The sequence below is a fragment of the Capra hircus genome (assembly GCF_001704415.2).
Source record: "Capra hircus breed San Clemente chromosome X unlocalized genomic scaffold, ASM170441v1, whole genome shotgun sequence".
NCBI lineage: Eukaryota > Metazoa > Chordata > Mammalia > Artiodactyla > Bovidae > Capra > Capra hircus.
In genome coordinates this window covers 17,172,442-17,194,813 of record NW_017189516.1, presented here as the reverse complement: position 1 = coordinate 17,194,813, position 22,372 = coordinate 17,172,442, and the positions used below count along the sequence as shown (strand labels likewise).

The 22,372-nt window shown below is 37.3% G+C and overlaps 1 pseudogene; it reads left to right on the top strand.

Annotated features, from left to right (window-relative positions):
* The window catches only part of LOC102173452, a 90,698-nt pseudogene that overhangs the window by 14,220 nt on the left and 54,106 nt on the right, over positions 1 to 22,372 (top strand).

Here is a 22,372-nt window from a genome sequence, read left to right as displayed (position 1 = left end):
AGAATTTTTCATAATAAAAGTTTAAATAAAAAAGTTTAATAATGATTTAAAAATATATTGCAATATTTTAGGCTAGCATAGGCTCAATACATATCTTTACTGACTGAACCCACCTAATCAATAGCAATTTAAATGGAAAACATACATTTATGTATTCCTGAAATGTAGAAGACTTAGGAGAAAGTGTTATTTTATACAGTGTGAATTGGGGATTAGTGTTCTGAAAAAAAGATAGTTAAGCAAGTGCCCCACTAAACACGAATATATGGCTTAAAATATTTTTTTTTACCCTTGAGTTATCTATTTTTTATATCTCCCTAGATATAAGTGTAAAATATAACTGTACTGTAACTTTTGTTAACATATAGCATGGTCACAGTCAATGGTTGAGATACAGAATAATATCATGAAACCTGGAAACTAAGTACAGCTTCAATAATCTGAATTAATGGAAACCCAAAAAGTTACTATTGTATATGATTTAATGTATTGGCAATATAAATATACTTTTCAATACTTCTGTCAAATCTCTAAACTAGATACTGGATATTTTCCCAAACTTCAGTTTTCATGGTATAGGATTTTTGCCTATTAGTAAAGAAAAGATGCTTATGATTCAAGTTGTTAAATACAAAATTAATATTGACCATACTCTCAAACTATTCTCTGGAGAGCGAAGGCAAGGGACAATTTTTTTTTTTAATCTCCCTGGTAATTTATACACACCAATATTCTGATAAACCTTTGGTTCAATACTGGCCAACCAAGAAAGGATCTACTGATGAAATATTTTTAAGTTTGTTAATAGCTATGGTTAGCTGTGTATTATGGAGAAACATGTGCTGTGGAATTACCAACACCTAAGATAAGAGATTCCACTATGGATGAACATTTTTCTTCCTCTCTCTGTGTTCCATTATTACTGTTCAACAATACTATGATGGTGACAGAGCTAAGCATATATTCAAACATAGTGATCCATGTTTTTTCTCTGCTTCTCCATTATAAATATTAAACATGTCATAATATTTTTCTTATTTGATTGTAACCTTCACCTTAGTGAAAGTTGCTAAACACACAAGACACCGAATCCTTGGCATCCAGACAAGAATTCAATCCAGGGCCAGAGACGAGGCTTGATCACTCAGAGTTTTTTGTTAATAAATATTATTAAAATAAAAGAAGATTAGAGAAAGTTCTGATATAGACATCAAAAATAGAAAGTACCTCTATGCTAGTGTTTAGCGAATGTACTTATATACTCTCTATTAGTTATTATAGTGAATCAAAGAATGTCTGGAGGTTGTAAAATCTTACACAACTACTCCCATAATTTACATTTTAAAATAACAGGATTAGCTAGAAATTTAGTCAAGAAGACTTGCTGTCAGGCAGGATACATAATCCTAAGGAATGTAGAGGAAAAAAAACAACAAACAACAACAAAACTTTGTTCCTTTTTTCTCCATGAGAATTCCAAGACCCTTCTCTCCTTTGGGGTCCCCTAACTTCTTATCAAACCTACTTAGAAATGACTCTTTCATTAGAAAACATAAATAATAGATTAAATAAAGACTGAGTGTTTCAATATCTTCTGATTAATTATTACATTAATTTCTTATTTCCAGCTAGTACATACATTTTAACAGTATTCTTAATGTGGAATAGTAGACAGTACAAATCATTAATTACTGCTATAAACAATAAGGTTCTTTTTACCACTTCATAATTAAAACATTTGAAATTACCTTAAAATAATATTTTCTGGCTTGCTGACACTGTGATTTTGAAAATTGATTTATAAATATTGATTTGTATGAAATACTAATATTATGAAATCTGCATATGCAAACTCATTTTTCTCCTAACTCATAAGCATGTATTTTTTTTGAAGAACTGGAGATATTTCAACAATTATTATTGGGAATAACGAAGTGTTAAGTAATTTGATTTGCTAATTATCATTTCCTATTTATTGAAGACATTAGCCCGACCTGATCTTTGTTTCTTGCACACGTGAAGAAAATACAAAATATATCCTGAGTAATAAAAATATCAGGAAGGCATTGGAAAGAACAATGGACTTAGAGACAAGAAACCTAGATTTTAGTTGCTGCTCAGATCACTAGTTCTTTGGCTGCCCTGATGGGTCAATAAAGAATCGTTTTTGCCAATCAAGAGACACAGAATGCAATCCCTTGGTCAGGAAGATCCCTTTGAGAAAGAAATGACAACACATTCCAGTATACTTTACTTGGAAATTCCATGGACAGAAGAATCCTGACATGCCGACAAGTCTACGTTGGTCACATAAGTTCAGACAACAAAACTAACTAAAACAACAAAACATTGCTTTGGGGCTCGCTTCTCTAACAAACTTTTTCATCTGGATAATTCATTCAGTAATGTATAAAGAACGCAAATATCTATTTATCAATGCCTTATTGATTTAGCTACAAAAATAATTTATAAGAAATATCATCAAATTTGTCATTGTTGTTCAGTCACTCGCTGTCAATTCTTTGCAATCCATGGACTGAAGCATGCAAGGCTTCCCTATCCTTCACTACCTCAAGAATGTTCAAACTCATGTCCATTGAGTTGATGATGCCATCAACTGTCATTGTGGTGTATGGTTCCTTGTTCTTTGTCTCGTCAACAACAAAGATTTGGAGTGATGACATTAAAGCCCTCGGTTGTGTCACAGCTCTCGGGTCTTGGACAAACTGTGTTAAGCTCTAGGCAAATCAGTGTTACACTCTATTTTATTCAGAAGATAGTAGGAGAATCCATCCTCAAAGGTGTGAGGGCATTGGCCAACCCAAAGACTTTGAAGAAAGAGAGTGGAGAGTTTATGGGAGAGAGGGAGAGAGCACACGCACGCGGGAGAGAAAGAGAGAGAAAGCGCTTTACTCCTTCTTTTATATGTTTTTTCCTCTACTGGGCCTGCCCTATGCACAATTGGCTTAGCCAGTAGTGCTGTTGTTTACTGAAGTCTTCACTCTGGTCCTCGGACCTTCTTTGTTTCATTTTTGCGGGCTTTCCTTCCTTGTCTTATAGCCACTGCATTTTGGACTCCTTTTCCCTATTCTACCTACTCACACAACCATCTCATCCTCTGTCACTTCCTTCTTTTCCTTGCCCTCAATCTTTCAAGCATTAGGATCTTTTCACAAGATCAATTCTTCATCTATCAGGTGCCAAATATTGAGCTTCAGTTCATGCCAGTCTTCCAATGAATATTCAAGCTGATTCATTTAGATGAACTGGTTTGATCTCCTTGCTGTCCAGGGACTCTAAGAGTTTCTCCAACTCCAGTTCAAAAGCATCAATTCTTTGCGTACTCACTTCTTTATAGTCCAACTTCACATCCATATATGACAACTGAAAAGTATAGCTTTGACTAACAGACCTTTTTATGGAAAAGTATGGCTCTGCTTTTTAATACATTGTCTAGGTTGTATAGATTTTCTTCCAAGGAGCAATGTCTTTTAATTTCATGGCTGCAGTACACCATCTGCAGTGATTTTTTTAGAGGCCCAATAAAATAAGTCTGCACTGTTTCTCATTGTTTCCCCATTATATCCCATGAAGACTGGGATGCCATGATCTCAGTTTTCTGAATGCTGAGATTTAAGCACACGTTCTTCAGTCTCTTCTTTCACCTTCATTGAAAGGTTCTTTATATTTCCCTTTGCTTTCTGCCATAAGGGTGGTGTCATCTGCATATCTGAGGTGTTAATATTTCTCACAGCAAATCTTGATTCAGCTTGTGCTTCACCCAGCTTGGAATTTCCATGATCTACCCTGCACATGAGTTAAGTAGCAGGGGGTAACAAATACAGCCTTGGATATTACTCCTTTTCCCAATTTTGAACCAGTCATTGTTCCATGTCTGGTTCTAACGGTTGCTTCTTGACCTGCATAAGGTTTCTCAAGAGGCAGATAAGGTGGTCTAGTATTTCAATTCTTTTAAGAATGTCCAACCAGGTTGTTATGACCCCACAATCAAAGGTTTTAACACAGTCAATGAAGCAGGAAGTAGACATTTTTTTCTGGAATTCAGTTGTGTTCTTTCATTTTTTTTTTTTTTCTATAATGCAACAGATTTGTGCAGTTTGATCTCTGGATCTTCTGCTTTTCTAAATCCAGCTTGTTCAAACGAAGCTTCTCAGTTCATGTACTGGTCAAGCCAGTAACTTGAAGGAATTCAAGTATTATCTTGCTAGAAAAAGAAATGAGTACAAACTTATGCTGGTAGTTTGAACAATATTTGGCACGCCCTTCTTTGTCGCCACTAGAAACGAAATTGACCTTTCTAGTCCTTTTGCACTGCTTGAGTTTTCCAGATTTGTTGGCATATTGAGTGCAGCACTTTAACACATCATGTTTTCAGGATTTGAAATAGCTCACTTGGAATTCCATTACCTCCACTAGCTTTTTCTAGTTGATGCTTCTAAGGCCCACTAGGTTCAACATTCCACGAGTGTCTGGCTCTGTTTGACTAAACAATTGTGGCTGGTTTCCAGGTCATTAAATTCTTTTTTTGTCAGTTCTTCTGTATATTCTTGGGCCCCACTTCTTCTTATCTCTAATCTCCTCTCTTAAATACATAACATTTCTGTCCTTTACTGTGCCATCTTTGGGTGAATTGTTATCCCTTGCTATCTTCTAAATTTTCTTTAAGAAATCTCTTGTCTTCTCCCATTCTATTGTTTTTTCCTCTATTTCTTTGCATATTTCATTTATAGAGTTTTCTTTATCTCACCTTGCTATGGATTTGGAACTCTGCATTCAATTGTGTATATCTTTCTTTTTCTCCTTTTGCCTTCGCTTCTCTTTCTAGGTATCTGTAAAGACTTTCCCAGATAACATTTTGCCTTTTTCAATTTCTTTTGCTTCGGGATAGTTTTGGCCACTTCATCCTATACAATCTTATGAACTTCCATCCATAGTTCTTCAGTGCACTCTGTCTATCAGATCTAATCCCTGTATTTTTGCCACTTCCACTGTGTTAATCATAAGGGATTTTATTTAGGTCATACTTGAATGGGCCTATAGTTTATCCTACTTCAATTTAAGTCTGAATTTTGGAATGAGTTCATGATCTGAGGCCACACTCAGCTCCTGGTCTTGTTTCGCTGATTGTATAGAGCCTCTCAATTCAGCTGCAAAGAATATAATCAATCTGATTTTGACATTCATCATCTGGCAATGTCCATGTGAAGGGTCATCTTTTGTGTTGTTGAAAGAAGTGTTTTTCTATGACCAGAGTGTTTCTTGGCAAACTGTTAGCCTTTACCCAGCTTTGCTATAAAATTAGTGTAATAAAAAAGAGACTTTTTTGGAAGTGAGGTGTTGTCCTTATTGCACTTATACTAGATAATTCTAAAGATCCAATTCCAGTTCTAACAGTCTAGTTTTTAGTCTGAAAGTTCTGAAGAAAGTTTTTATACATCTAGTATATTCCCTGGTGTGGAGTGACAGTTCCTTAGACTTCTAACTGACCATATATGTAAATGGAGTTTGTAGCAGCCTAAGTAGTATAATACACAGATTCAAAGAAGGCAACCTCTTAGAAACAGCCCTAGAGCCAAAAACTAATTAGCCTGAATCTACAATAGAAATGTATATATCTTGGCCTTTATAGTCAAATACTAATGGAACGGTAGTACTTCAACATTCACGCCATAATCATGGGATGGATAACATATCAGAGATTTAGCAAGCGACAGGTTTCAATAATGCTGCATGAATAACATTGAATAGTCAAGAGCTGAGAAATGGAGGCGTTCTCTGAAAAGAAAAAATGAAACAGAAAACAAATGATGTTATGAGAGAAAACTTCTGCAATCTCCAAATTTCCTGAAAACCAATACTTCAGCATTTTAATAATTTTCACATAGAACAATCAAGTGATATTTGGTATGGGCTGCAAATATTTATGTGATACTGCATCTTTAAGATGCTCCTAACTTTTCTTCTTTGCTGAAGAGTACTTCAGATGCCAAATATATATATATATATTTTTTTTTTTTTCTCATAGAAGACGTTGCAGGAACTTCCCTGCAAGTTCAATGGTTAATATTTTAATGCTTCCAACACAGAGGGTGTAGGTTCAACCCTGGTCAGGGAGCTAAGATTCCACATGCTTCACAAGCTTGGTAAAAAGAAAAAATATATAAAAAATAACATTGCAAGAACATTATATTATTTTGCTATGCAAGAACTTTAGGTTTCATTAGGTCCATTTTGTTATTTTGTTTATAGTTTCATTACTCTAGGAAATGGGCCAAAGAATATCCTGCTGTGATTTATAATTAGAGTGTACTGCCTATGTTTTCTTCTAAAAGCCTTATAAATATAGATCTTTGAATATACTATTTGCTAAGCCCTCTGTGATATTTTATGGAGAATAGAATGTTACATTAAGATCTAGTATTTCTTAATATTTGGGAAATTAATCTCAGCTAGTATTGGTTTCTCTAACACACAAGTAAAATGTGATATATGGTTCAAATAATGTTATAAGAGCTCAGAGAACCTAAAAATGTGAGGGATATGAACAAGTGGCAAGGATAGAAATAGCAGGAGAAGGGACCTGCTAACTGCTCTATATGGATAACTACTCAGCCTGATCCCACATAGTTTGTAAGAAAAAGTAATGCAACCCATGTTCAAATTCTTCAGACTGGGTGGCTGAAAGCATTATTCTTTAACTGAGTGAAGGTAGCCGGGAAAGTCACACAAAGCAAAGAAAATCCAAGTATTTAAAAAGATTTTTACGTATTTTTAACATCAGAAATATTTTGTATTGTGGTATAGCCAATTAGCAATGTTGTGATAGTTTCAGGTTAGCAAGAAAGCAAGTTGGGATGAGCTATCACAGGTTTTGAGACAATAATCACTATCAGCACTAAAAGGAAAAGACTTCTACGAACATTTTCTTTGAATGAAGACTAAAAATCTTTAGTCTCAAAAGTGTCTTAAATATTTAAGTAACCTTGCGTAAAGCTAATTTGCTTAGTAGCAGAGAGATTCATAAACAAACTGTGAACTAGAATCTTGTGTAGGTGAACATGTTCTGTCCTATAAAAGTTTGCCCATTAGCTTTTTAAAATTTATTTATTTTAATTGGAGGATGATTAACTTACAGTATTGTGATGTCCTCTGTCAAACATCAGTGTGACTTTTCCATAGGCATACATGTGACCTCTCCCTCCTGAAACCCCTCCCACCTCCTTCCTTGAGTCATCTCTCTAGGTTGTTGCAGAACACTGGCTTTGGGTTTCCTGCATCATACATCAAAATCGACTGGTTATCTATTTTACATACAGTAATGTATATGTTTCAGTGCTATTCTCTCAAATTATCCCACCCTCTCTTTCTCCTATTTATTTAAAAGCCTGTTTTTATGTCTGTACCTGCACAAACAATAGTGAGCACAATCTTTCTAGATTCCATATCTATGCACTAATATGTGATATTTGTCTTTTTATTTCTAATTTATCTCACTCTGTGTAATAGGCTCTAGGATCATCCATCTCATTAGAAGTGACTCAGGTGTTCCTTTTTATAGCTGAGCAATATTCCAATGTGCATATGTACAACAACTTCCTTATCCATTCATCTCCCGATGGAGATCTAGATTGCTTTCATGTCCTAGTTGTTGTAACTAGTGCTGCAGTGAACATTGGTACCGGGGTCCAGCCCCAGTTGGATCCAGGGTAATTGAAGTGTGGACGGTGTTTGGTGATAAGGAAAGAGAGAGAGGAAGAGAATAGAGGCTGATATTCCTTTGTTTACACAGAAAGCCAATAAAGCCCCAAGACAAGGAACTTGCACCTTTCACGTAGGCCGCAGGTGCCCTCCTGGTCTCCCAAGGGAGTGAAGATGCAGAGCACCTTCCTGTTCAGGTCTTAGAAGCCCAGGCAAATAAGCAAACACGGAGGGCCCCTGTGCTCCAAGGGATCAGCCTGAAAAAGAGTAAGAGAGAGAAAGGAAGAAAGAAAGAAAGAATGACATGGGGGAACCAGGCTTTTGTGGAACTGGTCCTGGTCTGTCTCTTTATTTTTCAGGGAAGCTTTTATACTTTAAGTTGTACATAGAGATAAATTTAAAAAACAGAGTCACGTAGGGGCTGCCTCTGCTCTGACTCTTATCTGAAGACAAAGTGTTCTTTGCATACCTTTGTTCTTACAAGGGTCTTACATTTGTTTACAATATCTTCTGGTCTGGAGACCAATTAGCATTTTATGGCCCCATCTTTTTGTTTTCCCTTAAAATCTGCTTAGTCTTAAGATAGCGATAAAGTTACATTCTTACATAGCAAAGATAGGACGATTTATAATAAAGAAAGAGGAGTACAGTGATTTATAACAAAGAGAAAAATTCATTAACTCAAAGGTCTAGCATTGCTAACATCAAAACTAGTATATTTCTTTTTCTACATTTCAATTACATTGATTAACATACTCCCAGGAGCCTAAGGGTATGGAGGCCTGGCGGCAATCATTAACTCAGCAATGAAACCCTTCACCAACATGATTTTTATCTTTAGAAAAGCCTTATGTTAACTAAGACTTTCAAAATACTCCAAACTCTCTGTACTGTTTATGATTGAGAGATTGTAAACAATCCTGTGCGTAGTAGCAAGAGTGAAAACCTGTCACCCAAACTAGACTGCCAGCAGAGAGGTTTGAGCTGAGACACTCCTTTTATATGCAGGAGACTATTAACTGGAACTCTAAGTTAATTTTCCAGAGAAAGGTGGTCAGGGATAGCCCCTGTTAATGTCAGAAGAGTGTAGTATAACAGAAAGATTTTGGTTTCGGGGGTAGATGCTCGAGCAGATCCAGGGGACTCCTCGAGTCCTCACCCACCTTTGCTCGTCAGGTCTTTTCCTCATGACCTCTACCATGGGTAGGATCTCCTGTGTTGGCTCCCGGCACATTGGGGTACATGTATCTTTTTCAATTCTGAGTTCTTCAGCGTGTATGTGCAGTAGTGGGATTTCTGGGTCATTGGGTAGATTTATTCCTATGTTTTTAAGGAATTTTCATACTGTTCTTCATAGTGGTTGTATCAAACTTCCTGAGATCAGACTATACTACAAAGCTACAGTCAACAAGACACTATGAAACAGACACAAAAACAGAAATATAGATAAATGGAACAAGATAGAAAGCCTAGAGATAAATCCATGCACCCATGGAAAACTTATCTTTCAAAAAGGAGACAAAAAATATACAACGGTGAAAAGAACCTCTTCAACAAGTGCTGCTGGGAAAACTGGTCAACTATGTGTAAAATCAATATGGAAATCAGGCTGATTATATCCTTTTCAGCCAAACATGGAAAAACCCTATACAATAAGCAAAAATAAGATGGGGGATTGACTGTGGTTCAGATCAAGAACTACCTATTGCAAAATTCAGATTTAAATTGAAGAAAGCAGGGAAAATTAATAGGCCATTCAGGTATGACCTAAATGAAATCCCTAACAATTATACAGTGGAAGTGGCAAACAAATTCAAGGGATTAGATCTGATAGACAGAGTGCCTGAAGAACTATGGATGGAGGCTTGTAACATTGTATAGGAGGCAGTGATCAAAACTATTAACAAGAAAAATAAATGCAAAAGGCAAAATGTTTGTCTGAGGAGGCCTTTCAAATAATTGAGAAAAGAAGAGAAGCAAAAGGCAGTGGAGAAAAGGGAAGATGCACCCATCTGAATGCAGAGTTCCAAAGAGATAAGTGAACAATGCAATGAAATAGAAGAAAGCAAAATAATGGGAAAGACTAGAGATATCTTCAAGAAAATTAGAGATACCAAGGAAAAAATTCATGCAAAGATGGGCACAATAAAGGACAGAAGAGGAATGGACCTAAAAGGAACAGAAGAGATTAAGAAGGGGTGGTAAGAATATACAGAAGAACTATACAAAAAAAGGTCTTAATGTCCTGGATAACCATGATGGTGTGATCACTCACCTACAGCCAGACATCTTGGAGTGTGAAATAAAATGGGCTTTAGGATGCCTTGCTATGAACAAAGCTAGAGGATGTGATGGAATTCCAGCTGAGCTATTTCAAATCCTAAAAGATGATGCTGTTAAAGTGCTGCATTCATATGCCAACAAATTTTTAAAACTCAGCAGTGGCCACAGGATTGGAATAGGTCCGTTTTCATTCCAGTCCCAAATAATTGGTTGGATGGCATCACTGACTCAATGGACATGAGTTTGACCAAGTTTAGGGTGATAGAGAAGGACAGGGAAGCCTGGTATGCTGCAGTCCATGGGGTCACAAAGAATTAGACATGATTGAACAACTGAACTACAACAACTATGTGCAAAATAATAATGTTAGAATATTTCTGAACATCATACACAAAAATAAACTCAAAATGGGTTAAAGACCTAAACTTCAGACCTGAAACTATAAAACTCTTAGAGGAAAACATAGGTAGGACACTCTATGACATAAATCACAGCAAGATCTTCTATGACCCACATCCTAGAGTAATGGAAATAAAAACAAAAATGAACAAATGGGACCTAATTAAACTTGAAAGCTTTTGGAGAGTGAAGAAAACTATAAGTAGGGTGAAAAGTCAACCCTCAGAATGGGAGAAAAAAATAGCAATGAAACAACTGGCAAAGAATTATTATTCTCCAAAATATACAAGCAGCCCTTGCAGCTCAATGCTAGAAAAAAGAGCAACCCAATCAAAAAGGGGGCAAAATAACTAAATAGCCTTTTTTCCAATAAACGGCTAATAAACACATGAAAAAATGCTCAACATTGGTCATTATTAGAGAAATGCAAATCAAAACTACAATGAAGTATCATCTCACACTGGTCAGAATATCCATCATCAAAAACTCTACAAACAATAAATGGTGGATAGGGTGTGGAGAAAAGGACACCTTCTTACACTGTTGGTGGGAATGCCCATTAGCTTTTATAAAAATAAATTTCATTGTTGGCAAATACTTGATAACTAAAATAAGAAAATGAGGAGTGTATACAGGCAGTATATGAAGAATTATATAGATCTGACTTCTCTCCAGTTTTAGAAGTCAAAGACTATGTTTGCCTTTAAAGGCAAATCTTAACAGTTAACTTCATTGTGGTTGTTCAGTCAATAAGTTATGTCTGATTCTTTGTGACTCTATAGACTGCAGGATGCCAGACTGCCCTGTCCTTCACTATCTCTCAGAGTTTGCTCAGATTTATGTTCATTGAGCCATTGATCATATCTAACCATCTCATCTTTTATCACCCTCTTCTCCTTTGACCTTCAATCTTTCCAAGCATTAGAGTCTTTTCCAATGAGTTGGCTCTTCAAATCAGGTGGCCAAAATACTGGAGTTTCAGTTTCAGCTTCAGTCCTTCCACTGAATACTCAGGGTTGATTTCCTTTAGGACTGAGTGGTTTGATCTCCTTGCAGTTCAAGGGACTCTCAAGATTTTTCTCCAGCACCACAACTTGAAAGCATCAGTTCTTTGGCTCTCAGCCTCCTTTATGGTCCAACACTCACATCCATACATGACTACTGGAAAAACCATAACTTTGACTATATGGACTTTTGTCAGCAAAATGATGTCTCTCCTTTTTAATATGTTGTCTTGGAATGTCACAGATTTTCTTCTAAGGAGCAAGAATGCTTTAATTTCATGGCTACAGTCACCATCTGTGATTTTTGAACCCAAGGAAATATATCACTGCTTCCACTTTTACCCCTTCTATTTGCCATGAAGTGATGGGGCTGGATGCCATGATCTTAGTATTTTGAGTGTTTAGTTTTATGCCAACTTTTCCACTCTCCTCTTTCACCCGCATCGAGAGAATCTTTATTTCCTCTTCACTTTCTGCCATTAGAGTAGCATCATCTGCATATCTGAGGTTGTTGATATTTCTTCTGGCAGTCTTGATTCCAGCTTGTGGTTCATCCATCCTGTCATTTCACATGATGTACTCTGCTTATAGTCTGAGCCATCAGGGAAGTCCTAAGTTAAATAAGAAGGTTGGCAATATACAATCCTGTCCTACTCCCTTTCTCAATTTTGAACCATTCGGTTGTTCCATGTCCAGTTATAACTGTTCCTTCTTGACACACATACTTGTTTCTCAGGAGACAGGTAAAGTTTCCAGTATTCACATATCTTTAAGAATTTTCAACAAATGCTTCGATCCACATAAATTCTTTAGCATAGTCAATGAAGCAGAAGTATATATATATATATATATATATATATACTGGAATTCCTTTGCCTTCACAATGATCCAAGGAATATTAGCAATTTGACCTCTGATTCTTCTGCTTCTTTGAAATCCAATTTGTACATCTGGAAGTTCTCAAGTCACACACATACTGCTGAAGCCTAGCTTGAAGAAATTGAAAAAAAAAATTTACTAGCATGTTAAATGTCCACAGTTGTAATGTAGTTTGAAAATTTTTTGCTCTTCTTTGGGACTGGAATGAAAACTGACCTTTCCCAGTCCTGTGGCCACTGCTGAGTTTTCCAAATTTGCTGACATATTGAGAGCAGCACTTTATCAGCATCATCTTTTAGGATTTGAAATAGCTCATCTGGGATTCCATCATCTCCGTTAGCTTTGTTCATATCAATGCTTCTTAAGGCCTACTTGACTTCACACTCCAGGGTGTCTGGTTATAGGTGAATGACAAAGCTATCATGGTTATCTGCAATATTTAGAATTTTTTATAGTTCTTCTGTATATTCATGCTATCTCTTCATCTGATCCTTACCATTTCTGTCTTTTATCATGTTCAACCTTGCATGAAATATTCCCTTTTTATCTCCAATATTCTTGAAGAAATCTCTAATATTTCCCTTTCTGTTGGTTTCCTCAATATATTTGCATCATTCACTTAAGAAGAATTTTTTTTTTTTAATCTCCCCTGCCTCTCTGGAACTCTGCATTCAGTTGGGTATATCTTTCCCTTTCTCCCTTGCCTTTCACTTCTCTTTTTTACTCAGCTCTTTGTAAAGCCTCCTCAACAACTAGTTTGATTTCTTGCTTTTCTTTTAATTTGGTATGATTTTGGTCACTGCCTCCTGTATAATGTTATGAATCACTGTCCACAGTTCTCCAGGCACTTTATCTACCAAATCGAATCCTTTGCATTAATCCATCATCTCCACTGTATAATCATAAGGGATTTGATTTAGATCATACCTGAATGGCCTAGTGGTTTTCCCTACTTCATTTTAAGATTGAGTTTTGTAATAGGGAGCTCATAATCTATGTAACAGCCAGCTCCAGGTCTTCTTTTTATTCTTTCTGCTGGCTCTATAGAGCTTCTCCTTTGGCTGCAAAGAATGCAGTCAATCTTATTTTGGTATTATCCATCAAGTGATGTCCATGTGTAGAGTCATAGATTCTGTTATTGGAGAAGAGTGTTTGCTATGACTACCATGTTTTCTTGACAAAACTCTATTAGCCTTTGCCCTGCTTTATATTATACCCCAAGGCCAAACTTGCCTTTTACTCCAGGTATCTTTTGACTTTTTTGCTTTTGCATTCCAATCATCTATGATGAAAAAGAAGGCTTCCCTGGCAGCTCAGCTGGTAAAGAATCTGCCTGAAATGCAGGAGAAGCCTGTTCAATCCTGAGTCAGAAAGATCCCCTGGAGAAGAGATAGGCTACCCACTCCAGTATTCTTGGGCTTCCCAGGTGTCTCAGATGGTTAAAAAAAAAAAAAAGAAAAGAAAAACTACCTGTAATGCAAGAGACTTGGGTTTGATCCCTAAGTTGGGAAGATCCCCTGGAGAAGGGAATGGCAGCCCACTCCAGTATTCTCGCCTGGGGAATTTCCTGGACAGAGCAGTCTGGCAGGCTACAGTCTATAGAGTTGCAAAGAGTCAGACATGACTGAAGCAACTTAGCACTCCCTATAAAGTCTTGTAGGTCTTCATAGAACCAGTCAACTTCAGTTTCTTCATCAACAGTGGTTTGGGCATAGACTTGGATTACTGTAATGTGGAAAGGTTTGCTTTGGAAGTAAACTGTGTTGATTTTTATACTGCACCCAAGTTTTGCATTTCAGATTTGTTTTCTGACTATGAGAGCAATTCTAATTCTTCTAAGGAATTCTTGTCCACAGTGGTAGATATAATGGTCATATGAATTAAATTCACCATTCCAATCCATTTTAGTTCACTGATTCCTTAGTATTGAATAAATACCTGGAATGTTAGGTCAATGAATCAAGGTAAATTGGATGTGGTCAAGCGGTACATGGCAAGAGAAGGATACAAATGGGTGAAAACTTTCAAACTTGATTTGAACAGTTAACCATTGGATGAAAAGGCAAGCACAATTTCAGGGGAAAAAAAGGGCAAACAGAGAAGCGAAGAAAAGATGGCAAGAATTAGAGTACTAAGTTAAACCAGAATTAGAAAAATTAACTCTAAAAAGAGTTTATATTTGCAAGGTCTAGCTTGGTCCACCATGATAGAAATAGTTCCTGTTTAAGTATCACTATAAACCTCAGCAGCATCATCAAAAGGTAAAGTAATATCTACCTCTGAAGATGTAAGATTTAAAAAGTCAGTGACTTCTTTGTTAAATGAAGGCCAATAGTAATTCTTAGTGTAGCCCGATTGAGAAATTTTAGAAATACTTGGCCATATGAATACTGTTCAAATGTTGAGTCATTTACTTATTTGTTCCAATATTTTTCAAAACTTTATCTGAACCAATGGCTGGCTATGCCATTTAGTGATAAAACAAGATCATCTTATAAGCATCTTTCAATCACAGATGTGGTATATCAAATGAATGAACATCAAGAAAAAAAAAGGCTCTATTCAGTCCAGATATCCAACTTTATCATCAGGACTACATAGTGGAGCATCAAAGAATAGAAAGATGGGACTTATTTAACCAAGACAATCAAGCTGATAATACCTTTCTCTTTATCATGAATTGCATACTTTGTTTCAAGTCATGTGGTCTGGAAACTGGATCTTGGTCACATCATTTTGCTATACAATACTCAGTATGGAGATTATTTCCTGATTTTCGTGTTTATGCCCAACAAGATGCTCAGGAATTTCTTTGCGAGCTTTTGAATAAAATACATGAACTAGAGATAACTGAGAACCTTTCTGGAACTTGTTACTGGAATTTCAAGAAAGATACCAATGTAGCGGAAAATATATTACTTCCCAGGCATGTCTTGTTACTGAATTGTTGGACAAGTTCACAGAAACTGAAGATTCAGAAGGAAAATCCTACATATAACCAGGGTAATTCAAAGTATAGAAGGTTTTCCTCAAAACCAGTTATGCTCACAGAAGCTGCCAAACAGTTTATGATTTGCCAGTTACCTCAGGTTCTCAGAATACATCTGAAATAATTCAGGTGGTAAGGATATAAAAATTGACAGAAGATTGGTATTCATATTGGCTTTGAAGAAATCTGAAACCTGGGACCCTAGTGTTGCAGGGAATATTTGAAATCCCTAAGACTAGAAAGCTTTATCTATAGCTTAATACACCATGGGAAAGAATTTGGCTCAGAACATTACACCACGTACTGTTATAATTCTGAAAGAGGATACTGGGCACACTGCTAAATATGTGCATTATGGATGAATTGTGCATGGCTCAACCTTACATCTTGCTTTATAACAAGTGAGTTACTGAGACTAGTTATTCTAAACTCTTGGCTCCAGAACTACTGTCTGGTAGTCAATATCCCAAAGAAGAAGCTGGTACATCTAATGAAATTCTTTGTTGTTGTTGTTCAGTTGCTCTGCTGTGTCTGACTCTTTGCAACCCCATGGACTACAGAACATCAGATTTCCCTTTCCTTCACAATATCCTGGAGTTTGCTCAAACTCATGTCCATTAAATAGGTGATGTCATCCAACTATCTCATTCTCTGTCATCCCTTTCTCCTCCTGCTTTCAATCTTTCCCAGCATCGGGGCCTTTTGCAATGAGTTGGCTCTTTGCATAAGGTGGCCAAAGTATTGGAGCTTCAGCTTCATCATCAGTGCTTCCAGTGAACATTGAGGGTTGATTTCCTTTAGGATTGACTGGTTTTATCACCTTGCTGTCCAACCGACTCTCAAGAGTTTTCTCCAGCACCACAGTTTGAAAGCGTCATTTCTTCAGCCATCAGCCTTCTTTATGGTTCAACTCTCACAACCAGACACAACTGCTGGAAAAATCAAAGCTTTGACTGTATGGAATTTTGTCAGCAAACTGATGTCCCTGCTTCTTAATATATTAAACATGTTTGTCATAGGTTTCTTTCTAAAGAGCAAGCGCCTTTTGGTTTTATGGCTGCAGTCACCATTCACAGAGATATTGGAGACCAAGAAAATAAAATCTGTCACTGTTTCCAATTTTTCCCCTTTTATCTTTCATGAAGTGATGGGACAAGATTACATGATTTAAGTTTTTTGAATTGTGAGTTTTAAGCCAGCTTTTTAATTCTCCTCCTTCACATTCATCAAGAGGTTTTTTAGTCCCTCTTTGCTTTCTGTCATTAGAATGGTATCATCTGCATATCTGAGGTTGTTATTATTTCCCCCAGAAATCATGATTCCAGATTGTGATTCATACAGCCCAGCACTTTTCATGATGTACTCTACATAAAGTGGGTTTCCTTGGTGGCTCAGTGGTAAAGAACCCACCTTCCAATGTGGGAGAAACAAGAGACCTATTTTCAATCAATCTGTCAGGAAGATCCCCTGGAGAAGGGAATGGCAACCCACTCCAGTATTCTTGCCTAGAGAATCCCATGGACAGAGGAGTCTGGCACACTACAGCCCATGAGGTCACAAAGAGTCAGACATCACTGAAGTGACTGAGCATGCACACACTCTGCATAGAAGTTAAACAATCAGGGTGATAATATACAGCCTTGTCATACTCTTTTCCCAATGTTACTCCAGTCAGTTGTTCCATGCTCATTTATTTTTTAATGTAAATTTATTTATTTTAATTGGAGGCTAATTACACTGGGATGACCCATGCTCATATCTAACTTGCTTCTTGGTCTACATACAGGTTTCTCAGGAGACAGGAAAAGTGATCTTCTATTTCCATGGTATTTTTCACAGAACTAGAACAAAAATTTTCACAATTTGTATGAAAACACAAAAGACCCTGAGTAGCCAAAGCAATCTTGAGAAAGAAGAGTGGAGCTGGAATAATCAACCTGACTGACTTCAGACTTTACTACAAAGCTACAGTCATCTATACAGTACGGTACTTGCACAAAAATAAATGTAGATCAATGGAACAAGACAAAAAGCCCAGAGATAAACTCGTGCACCTATGGGTAACTTATTTTTGACAAAGGAGGCAAGAATATACAATGGAGAAAAGATAGTCTCTTCAATAAATGGTTCTGGAATAACTGGACAGTTACGTGTAAAAGAATAAAAATAGAACACTTCTTAACACTATACTCAATGATGAAATAAAAACGGATTAAAGACCTCAATGTAAGACCAGAAACTATGAAATTCTTAGAGGAAAACATAAGTAAAATATGCTTTGACATAAATCACAGCAAGATCCTCTATGACTGATCTCCTAGAGTAATGGAAATAAAAACAAAATAGACAAATGGGATCTAATTAAACTTAAAAGCTTTTGCACACTGAAAGAAACTATAAACAAACTGAAAAGTCAGCCCTCAGAATGGGTGAAAATAATAGCAAATGAGACAACTGACAAAGGATTAATCTCCAAAATATACAAGCAGCTCATACATCTCAATGCCAGAAAAACAAACAACCCAGTAAAAAAGTGAGTAGAAGACCTAAACAGATATTTTTGCAAGAAGATATACAGATGAATAATAAACAAATCAAGAGATACTCAACATCACTCATTATTAGGGAAAGCATATCAAACTTACCATCAGGTATCAACTCACACCAATCATCAGGCCCATCATCAAAATATCTATAAACACTAAATGATGGAAAGGGTGTAGAGAAAATGGAACTCTCTTGCACTGTTTGTGGGAATATAAACTGATACAGCCACAATGGAAGACAACATGGAGATACTTTAAAAAGCTAGAAGTAAAACTACCATGCTGCTGCTGCTGCTGCTGCTAAGTCGCTTCCGTCATGTCCAACTCTGTGCAACCCCATAGATGGCAGTCCACTAGGCTCCTCTGTCCCTGGGATTCTCCAGGCAAGAATACTGGAGTGGGTTGCCATTTCCTTCTCCAATGCATGAAAGTGAAAAGTGAAACTAAAATACCTCAGTCGTGCCCAGCTCTTAGCGACACCATATAATCCAGCAATCACACTAGTGGGCATCTACCCTGAGGAAATCATAACTGAAAAAAAAAATATGGACTTCAAAGTTCATTTCATCACTATTTATAATAGCTAGAACATGGAAGCAACTTCAGTTCAGTGGCTCAGTCGTGTCCGACTCTGTGCGACCCCATGAATCACAACACGCCAGGCCTCCCTGTCCATCACCAACTCCTGGAGTTCACTCAGACTCATGTACATCGAGTCAGTGATGCCATCCAACCATCTCATCCTCTGTTGACCCCTTCTCCTCCTGCCCTGAATCCCTCCCAACATCAAAGTCTTTTCCAATGAGTCAACTTTTCGCATGAGGTGCCAAAGTACTGGAGTTTCAGCTTTAGCATCATTCCTTCCAAAGAATTCCCAGGGCTGATCGCTTTCAGAATGGACTTTTTGGATCTCCTTGCATTCTAAAAGACTCTCAAGAGTCTTCTCTAACACCACCGTTCAAAAGCATCAATTCTTCGGCACTCAGCCTTCTTACAGTCCAACTCTCACATCCATACATGATCACAGGAAAAACCATAGCCTTGACTAGACAGACCTTAGTAGGCAATGTAATGTCTCTGCTTTTGCATATGCTATCTAGGTTGGTCATAACTTTTCTTCCAAGGAGTAAGTGTCTTTTAATTTCATGGCTGCAGTCACCATCTGCAGTGATTTTGGAGCACCAAAAAATAAAGTCCGACACTGTTTCCCCTGTTTCACCATCTATTTCCCATGAAGTAATGGGACCTGATGCCATGATCTTCATTTTCTGAATGTTGAGCTTTAGGCCAACATTTTCACTCTCCACTTTCACTTTCATCAGGAGGCTTTTTAGCTCCTCTTCACTTTCTGCCATAAGGGTGGTGTCATCTGCATATCTGAGGTGATTGATATTTCTCCCGGCAATCTTGATTCCAGCTTGTGTTTCTTCCAGTACAGCATTTCTCATGATGTACTCTGTATAGAAGTTAAATAAGCAGGATGACAATATACAGCCTTGACGTACTCCTTTTCCTATTTGGAACCAGTCTGTTGTTCCATGTCCAGTTCTAACTGCTGCTTCCTGACCTGCATACAGATTTCTCAACAGGCAGGTCATGTGGTCTGGTATTCCCATCTCTGTCAGAATTTCCCACAGTTTATTGTGATCCACACAGTCAAAGGCTTTGGCATAGTCAATAAAGCAGAAATAGATGTTTTTCTGGAACTCTCTTGTTTTTTCCATGATCCAGCGGATGTTGGCAATTTGATCTCTGGTTCCTCTGCCTTTTCTGTAAACAAGCTTGAACATCAGGGAGTTCACAGTTCACGTATTGCTGAAGCCTGGCTTGGAGAATTTTGAGCATTACTTTACTAGCATGTGAGATGAATGCAATTGTGTGGTAGTTTGAGCATTATTTGGCATTGCCTTTCTTTGGGATTGGAATGAAAACTGACCTTTTCCAGTCCTGTGGCCACTGCTGAGTTTTCCAATTTTGCTGGCATATTGAGTGCAGCACATTCACAGCATCATCTTTCAGGATTTGAAACAGCTCAACTGGAATTCATTCACCTCCACTTGCTTTGTTCATAGTGATGCTTTCCAAGGCCCACTTGACTTCACTTTCCAGGACCTCTGGCTCTAGATGAGTGATCACACCATCATGATTATCTTGGTCATGAAGATCTCTTTTGTACAGTTCTTCTGTGTATTCTTGCCACCTCTTCTTAATATCTTCTGCTTCTGTTAGGTCCAGACCATTTCTGTTCTTTATCGAGCCCATCTTTGCATGAAATGTTCCCTTGGTATCTCTCATTGTCTTGAAGAGATCTCTAGTCTTTCCCATTCTGTCTTGTCTTCTATTTCTTTGCATTGATCGCTGCAGAAGGCTTTCTTATCTCTTCTTACTATTCTTTGGAACTCTGCATTCGGATGCTTATATCTTTTTTTTTTTTCTCCTTTGCTTTTTGCCTCTCTTCTTTTCACAGCTATTTGCAAGGCCTCCCCAGACAGCCATTTTGCTTTTTTGCATTTCTTTTCCATGTATATCAACAGATGAATGAAGAAACTGTGGTACATATACATAAGGTAATATTCAGCAAAATAAAGGAACACATTTGACTTATGTATAATGAAGTGGATGAAACTAGATCCTATTATACAGAGTAAAGAAAGTCATAAAGAGAAAGACAAATATTGCATATTAATGCTAATAAATAGAATCAAGAGAAATGGTGTTGATGAACTTATCTACAGAGCAGCAAAGGAGACAAAGGCATAGAGAACAGACCTGGAACATAGTTGGGGAAGGAGGCTCTGTGATGAGTAGAATTCAAAGAGTAGCATTGAAACATATACATTACCATAAAATTAAATAGCCATTGGAAATTTACTGTATAATGCAGTGAGCTCAATTCCAGTGCTCTGTGACAACCTAGAAAGGTTGAATGTGATGGGAAGTGAGAGGGAGGTTCAAGAAGTAAGGAACATATGTATACCTTTGGGTATTTCATGTTAATATATGGCAAAAAAAAACACATAATACTGTAAAACAATTATCCCCCAATGAAAAATAAATAAATTTAAAAAAAGAGAGTCATTTTGAGAAACCAAAGCTATACCTCTGACTGAATCAACAACTTTGGTGCCAAGAAAAATCCCATAAATGGCTTCTTATCCTTGAGGACTTGACTACAGTCCAATTTGATTTTGGTTCTGCAACCAGCCCATATGCCGAGAGACCCTGGAAAAGGCACACATACCCATGTGTCAGGTAAATAGACCTCAGTCTTGGCTGTGGATCCTGAAATGATTCATGAACTAGCTCTAAGTCCTCTCTGGCAAATACCAGGAGCCCTTGGAAACATTAATTGGGACAGTTACCAATGGACCAAGGAAATTTTGTGAATATCCAGGATTCCAGTAGAAAAGTTCCATAACATCTTCAGAGGAAAAACATTCAATTGAAGTAATTGAATAGGACAAGAGGAATAGTTCAACATACACCCCAAAGCCAGGAGAGATTTTTTTTCCAACCCAGGATTTTACCTGTAGAGGAAAGTGAAAGCATGTAAGTTAGCACTTTTTATCTCCAGTTATACAGGATCTTGGCAAAGAGGCCCCCTTCTTCTAGTCACATCCAGAATACTCGTGTGCTGCACAACTAAAGGGTGAGAAGGGGCTGTAAGAGTGGAGGATAGGGTTCTTAAAATGTATCAAAAAGATGCATATTCTACTAACCGCATTATGAACACTATCGAGAAGCCCACCCATGAGCCACTGGGGATTTTTCAACTACCAGATCCCCCAGTTGGTCCATATATACTCTCAGCACTGAGCCTGCTTTCCGCACAAACACTCTCAGTCCATGGCAAGCATCTTGGGCATACTTTGTATGTGCTTTTGGAGATGGCTTCTGAGCATGCACAAAAAGCTGACCCAGACATGATGGCATAGAAGAAACAAACATAAAATTGAACATCCAGCAGTTTCCTTAGGAAAGTAAAAAAGGACAATGTAAGCATTCATCCTGGATTAGAAAGATCAAAATAAGGCATACAGTATTAAGAATAAAGAATTTTACCACAAAATAAACAGCAATAACTGTGAAGCAAGTGTACACATAAAAAAGAAATGTACATGCATGCTAAGTCACTTCAGTCATGTCTGACTCTTTGTGACCCCATGGACTATAGCCCATCAGGCTCCTCTATCCATGGAGATTCTGTGGGCAAGAATGCTGGAGTGTGTTGCCATGCTCTCCTCCAGGGCATATACCTGACTCAGGGATTGAACCTGGACCTCCTGCATTGGTAGGCAGGCTCTTTACCACTAGCGCCACCTTGGAAACCCATAAAAGAACTGAAAAACTCTCAAGATCCATAGCATGACTGATGGAAGTTATTTCACTTCAAAAGTAAATCAATAAAGACTAGAGGAGGTGACAACTACCTCAAATATGAAAACAGCAAAATAACATTTCAAATAACATTAAAAAACTAAGGAACATGGCACCACCAAAGGATCACAGTATTTTCCAATAACCAGTCTGAAAGACATGAAGATCTGTGATTT